The sequence below is a fragment of the Triticum dicoccoides genome, chromosome 6B (genome assembly GCF_002162155.2).
Source record: "Triticum dicoccoides isolate Atlit2015 ecotype Zavitan chromosome 6B, WEW_v2.0, whole genome shotgun sequence".
Classification (NCBI taxonomy): Eukaryota; Viridiplantae; Streptophyta; class Magnoliopsida; order Poales; family Poaceae; genus Triticum; species Triticum dicoccoides.
The window spans coordinates 353,253,890-353,259,896 of record NC_041391.1 but is presented as its reverse complement, the minus strand read 5'-3'; positions in this window follow the sequence as shown (position 1 = coordinate 353,259,896).

Sequence of the window (6,007 nt, the reverse complement as noted above, 5' to 3'; positions counted from 1 at the left end):
TCGATCGTGCCCCACCATTGCTAGAAACACACCCAGCATGACAAATTCATAGAGACTATCATGCGCGGCTCCAGTGGCGCTCCGAGTGGCTGCCGACGACGAGCAGCAGTTCACCATGCATGCTGTGGTGGACACCCACCGAAGGTTCATGGAGATCTTGCTGGTGTACACTAACAACCCGGTTTGGGTGGAGCACTCCATCCGCATCATGGAGTTGTTGCTTCTTGATGAGAAGTACAAGGTGGTCGGGTTCGACCTCGAGCACACCCACGCTCGTGCCGGGTCTTGTCCCAAGGTCGCCGATGCCCAGATGTGCATGCGCCGCCACGTCCTCGTCTGCCACTACTGCTTGGCCACAAGGCCTAGCGAGCATTTCGCCAGGTTTGTCAACAACCCCCACTACATGTTCTCTACGGTCGACATCACCAACGATGTCAAGGTGCTCAAGAATTCGGGCATCGCCTGCCACAATCTTGTTAACATCTAGGGCCAATACAAGATCTGGGGCAGCAAGGAGCATGAGAAGGACTCACTGGTTCACCTCATTGAGTCCATCATCGACCCCTACTACAGAGACATGAAGGATTCCTGCAACAACGACAAGCGTGCCTGGCACTAGGCCTAGATGGAGAAATTCGACAAAGCTCACGTCGTGTACGCGGCCAAGGAGGCGTACACGTGCTACAACATGTACAGGCAGATCGTTGACATGAGGAAGTGCCTCCTTCCCCAAAACGGCCAGGGATCCAGCCGGAAGCAGAGCAATGGCAAGCGTCTTTGCAACAAGAAGTAGATGATTAGATCCTCGTTTCTCCTAGTTTAGTATGCATGTAATTGCTTACTTTGTGTGTGAAAGTGTTATCTGTGTAGTCACTTCTGTAATTGTATGCTTAATTTGGTTATGCAATGCTATCTTCTTAAGTATATACATTGATGTTGTAGATAGAGCAAATCACATCGCACACGAACTAAACAAGGGAACCCGTCGGTGATGATTTCATCAATCACTGACAATTGTATACCAACAATCGTTTGCTCACAACACACACGGCTTGTTAACAGGAATCGTCTGTGTTGTTATCGGTCTTCCCACACATTTCTGATTACAGACCTGTTTGCCGTGTATCACACACATCTTGTTAAGTTGAACCATTTCTGTTCTCTTGGCTCAACGCAAATAGTTCATCCGAGTGAACTGTATGCCGTATATCACACACACCTTCATCTGGCTGCCCGTTTCTGTTGTTCCACCTCATCACAAGCAGTTCATCCGAGTGAACCGTATGCTCTACATCGCACACGCCTTCATCTGGCAGCCCGTTTCTTTTGTTCCTCATCATCGCAAACAGTTAATTGAACCGTATGCCCTAAATCGCACACGCAACAAAAATCTGAACTGTGTTTGATGCATCCGTCATCACAAACGTTTTGCAACTTTTTTGACATTTTTTTACAATTGCGATTATTGCATCGCACACAGTTTCGTTGAAGGGTGTCTGATCGTAGTGTCGCGTTAGCAGCATCCTGCAGTAGTGAAGGTAGATGGCCGAATGGCATAGAAGGAGAGACCAACCTTGCCGGGGTGTTCCATCCACAAGACACCTCATAGTGCATTTAATGCATTTGTCCTAACTCGTCATCGTTAGGTATTTAGCAGTCTACGCACTATTTATAGTGTAGATTTACCATTTTACCATTGTGGTGACCCCTTAGTCCATAAAAGGAGGCCCATGGCTACCTTAACAAAGGGTTGAAACCATGTCCATTATACGCTTGTAGTTGCACCCCCGAGCACCTTGTCGGACGTGCGCTCCTTGTAGCTGGATTCAGACAATCAATACACAAAGTAGGAATAGGGTTTTACGCTTCACAGCGTCCCAAACCTGGGTAAACACCGTGCATTCTCTGCTGACCCTACTCTTTGTGCCTGTCGATTCCCTTGCCTAAACAACAAAGGGATCGCATGATATCATAGATGGTCGTACGCACACGACATGAGTCCTTCCCTCATTGTGTGGCGCCCCTCCTCTCCCCTGCTCCTATATATACTAGAGGATTTTGCCCCTTGGCGACACACAAATTTTGGAGCCTCATCTAATTCTTTATTTCTAGTTTTGATTGGGAGTTGATCTAGATTAGAGATAGACCTAGTTCTCTCTAATCCTCATAATACAAAAGCCCCGTGTGGTTCTCTTCTTCTCCATCTAATTGTCAGGCGATGATTAGCTCTGGATGGCGAAGCGCTACCAGATGGTAAAGCCCGAACACATGCAATCCGTAGAGAGGACGTGCATTCGGTCTTCGGTTCAAGAGATCATTAATGAATGGTTCGAGGTACTTCATCAATGATCTACACCAACTCTTCTTCCATTTCAACTCGAAGCTAGTAACAATCTAATCTAAACCCCTAGTTCATCTTCATAGTGTTCCTAGGATCGTGATCCTAAGGAGGAATTTTTTATTTTCTATTATGTTTCCCAACAAGATCCTTTTCCTTAGAGGCCTCCTCACCATCATCATGATCAGCCTTGTTGTCTTCATCTTGCACAGAAGACATGACAACCTCGCCTTCCCCCTCTCCAGGAGATGTGGTAGCCTCACCTTTGTCAGCAGAGGCCTCGACTTCTGGCTCTTCCTCCATGGCTTCCGCAGTGGCTTTCCCTTTCCTCTTGTAGGGGGCCTTTCTAGCATGAGGGGCCTCGGTGGTACCGACTCCGGCAGCTTCTGCATTACTGGTTCTAGATCCTAATACGGTAGCTGGGGCTTCGACATGTAGGGTGCCAAGGTGCGAACCCCTGTCAACAACATGGAGGTCAGAAGACAAAGACAGAATTTGGCACACAAACAAAATATTTAAGAACTACTTACGTCGATCAATGGGTTTCAGCATGGAAGGGCTCCATGACAACCTTCATTGAGTCCTTCGTCGGGTCTAGGTTGGTCAGGATGCTGATACAATGTTGGATCTTGATCGGTGATAACATGCAAGTCCATAGGGTTTAGCTGTAGACTTTTCTAAGTAAGAGTATTGATCCCATAGGGAGCACAAGAATCAATCTTTTGTCTCTTGGATGCTTTCAATGTTATCACTACAAGTTGTGAGTAACCCAAAGTAGTAGTAATGTGATGGAAATGGTGTAGCAAATATTAGGAGTGTATATTTCAGTAAAAGTAAATAGCGATGATTGTAAATGAGAGTCTTGAAATCAATAGGACAAAAGCATTCCCGGGGAGTTTGGACTCCCCTCTAGTGTGCATCTATAGCAGTGCCTAAACACAATGCTATGTCGGATTCCTAAGCCACTTTGCATGTTTCTATTTGTGGGCAGAGTCGGTACAGATACATGCATACACTCAGCAACCCCATATCACATATGACACCACCATTCTTCCCCACTCCAGTTACCAAACAAAGATTAAGGGGAAAAGTTCCCCGTGGATGCAGCCTATAGATGGTCTCTGTTTTACCCCCTGCTGCAATGATCCAACACAAAGGGAGATAGGGCCTACCACGTCACCCACCTCCTCAACCACTCGGTTCACCAATAGTAATAACCTCCCATACAAAATTAGGATATGTTGGATGGGCGGCTTCACCCAAATCAAGAAGACTACTAACATGAACATGCAAAGAGGATACTTAAACCAAATACCAAATGATCTGTTACACACTAGGGTTCATCCATATCCCCGAGAACTAGGGGAACTGCTCACTCATGAAGGCAACAAACATCATAACCCCGGTGATGGAGAACATGGATGAATCACACATGTAACACACAAGTTGTCCCCTTCAGGGTTCTTGAGATTACAATGAATAGGATGTAGATGATGACGATGATGATAGTGGTGATGATGTTGAAGCCGTTCCATTGATGTTGGTGGAGGATTCGATCTTCTCCTTGCCGATTCCTCCTATGGATCGCTCCGACAGCTAGGGTTCCTCCTTCTACGTGAGTTTCTGGTCTCTCCGTGTGTCTCATCCATGATACAATTTCATGGTGTGGAAATGGTTGACCGGCGTCGGCGATGGCACTCCATACGACCGCCCATACATGCGGGGCGGTCATATGGAATGTCTTCTTCTGCACTGGAGGTGCGACAGTGATTCATTCTTTGGCCTTCTTGCTTGATTCTTTTATGGTAGGTGATTATCACTTTGAATACGTGATTCCACTACCATTTTGGGGTATTTCTTCTATATAACATTATTTGGTCCAGGAAGCATTACCTGAGGAAAAATGACAAAAATTAGTGTGCGAATGCGGTAAAATTCCACAAAGCCTACTAGGTAGGCAGAAAAATATTAACAAAATAATCACATGATTTGGACTCGTCACCTCCCCCAAGCTTAAGTCTTTCTCATCCCCGAGCAAATACCATAGCTTGTAAGAAAGAGGTCGTCTTTATTATGAGATGCGGATGGTCCAAAATGAATGAGTGCATTATGAAATTTCAGAATTTGCATTGTATGATGGATCCTCTTGTAGACTACCATATCTCTAACTTAATTAGATGAGCATGAAGGCTTCCACTGAAGGAAATATGCCCTAGAGGCAATAATAAAGTTATTATTTATTTCCTTATATCATGATAAATGTTTATTATTCATGCTAGAATTGTATTAACCGGAAACATAATACATGTGTGAATACATAGACAAACATAGCGTCACTAGTATGCCTATACTTGACTAGCTTATTAATCAAAGATGGTTATGTTTCCTAACCATAGACATGTGTTGTCATTTGATTAATAGGATCACATCATTAGAAGAATGATGTGATTGACATGACCCATTCCGTTAGCCTAGCACTTGATCGTTTAGTATATTGCTATTGCTTTCTTCATGACTTATACATGTTCCTGTAACTATGAGATTATGCAACTCCCGTTTACCGGAGGAACACTTTGGGTACTCCCAAACGTCACAACGTAACTGGGTGATTATAAAGGAGTACTACAGGTGTCTCCGAAGGTACATGTTGGGTTGGCGTATTTCGAGATTAGTTTTGTCGCTCTGATTGTCGGAGAGGTATCTCTGGGCCCTCTCGGTAATGCACATCACTATAAAGCCTTGCAAGCAGTGTAGCTAATGAGTTAGTTACTGAATGATGCATTACGTAACGAGTAAAGAGACTTGCCGGTAACGAGATTGAACTAGGTATTGGATACCGACGATCGAATCTCGGGCAAGTAACATACCGATGACAAAGGGAACAACGTATGTTGTTATGCGGTTTGACCGATAAATATCTTCGTAGAATATGTGGGAGCCAATATGGGCATCCAGGTCCCGCTATTGGTTATTGACCGGAAACGTGTTTCGGTCATGTCTACATAGTTCTCGAACCCGTAGGGTCCGCACGCTTAAGGTTTCGATGATAGTTTTATTATGAGTTTATGAGTTTTGATGTACCGAAGGAGTTCGGAGTCCCGGATGAGATCGGGGACATGACGAGGAGTCTCTAAATGGTCGAGACGTAAAGATCGATATATTGGACGACTATATTCAGACATCGGAAGGGTTCCGAGTGATTCGGGTATTTTCGGGGGTACCAGGGAGTTACGGGAATACGAGGAAGAAGTAATGGGCCTCATGGGCCAAGTGGTGGAAGAGAGGAGGCAGGGCGCGCGGCCCCCCTAGCCCAAACCAAATTGGACTAGGGGGCCGGCCCCCTTTCCTCTTTTTCCTCCCTCTCCTTCCTTCTCCTTCTCCTTCCCTTCCTTCCCCTCTCCTAGTTGGACTAGGAAAGGAGGGAGTCCTACTCCCGGTGGGAGTATGACTCCTCCCTGGCGAGCCCTCCCTTGGCCGGCCGCCCCCTCCCCCTTGCTCCTTTATATACGGGGGCAAGGGGGCACCCCATGACACACAAGTTGATCTACGGATCATTCCTTAGCCGTGTGCGGTGCCCCCTTCCACCATATTCCACCTCGGTCATATCGTCGCGGAGTTTAGGCGAAGCCCTGCGCCGGTAGAACATCATCATCGTCACCACACCGTCAT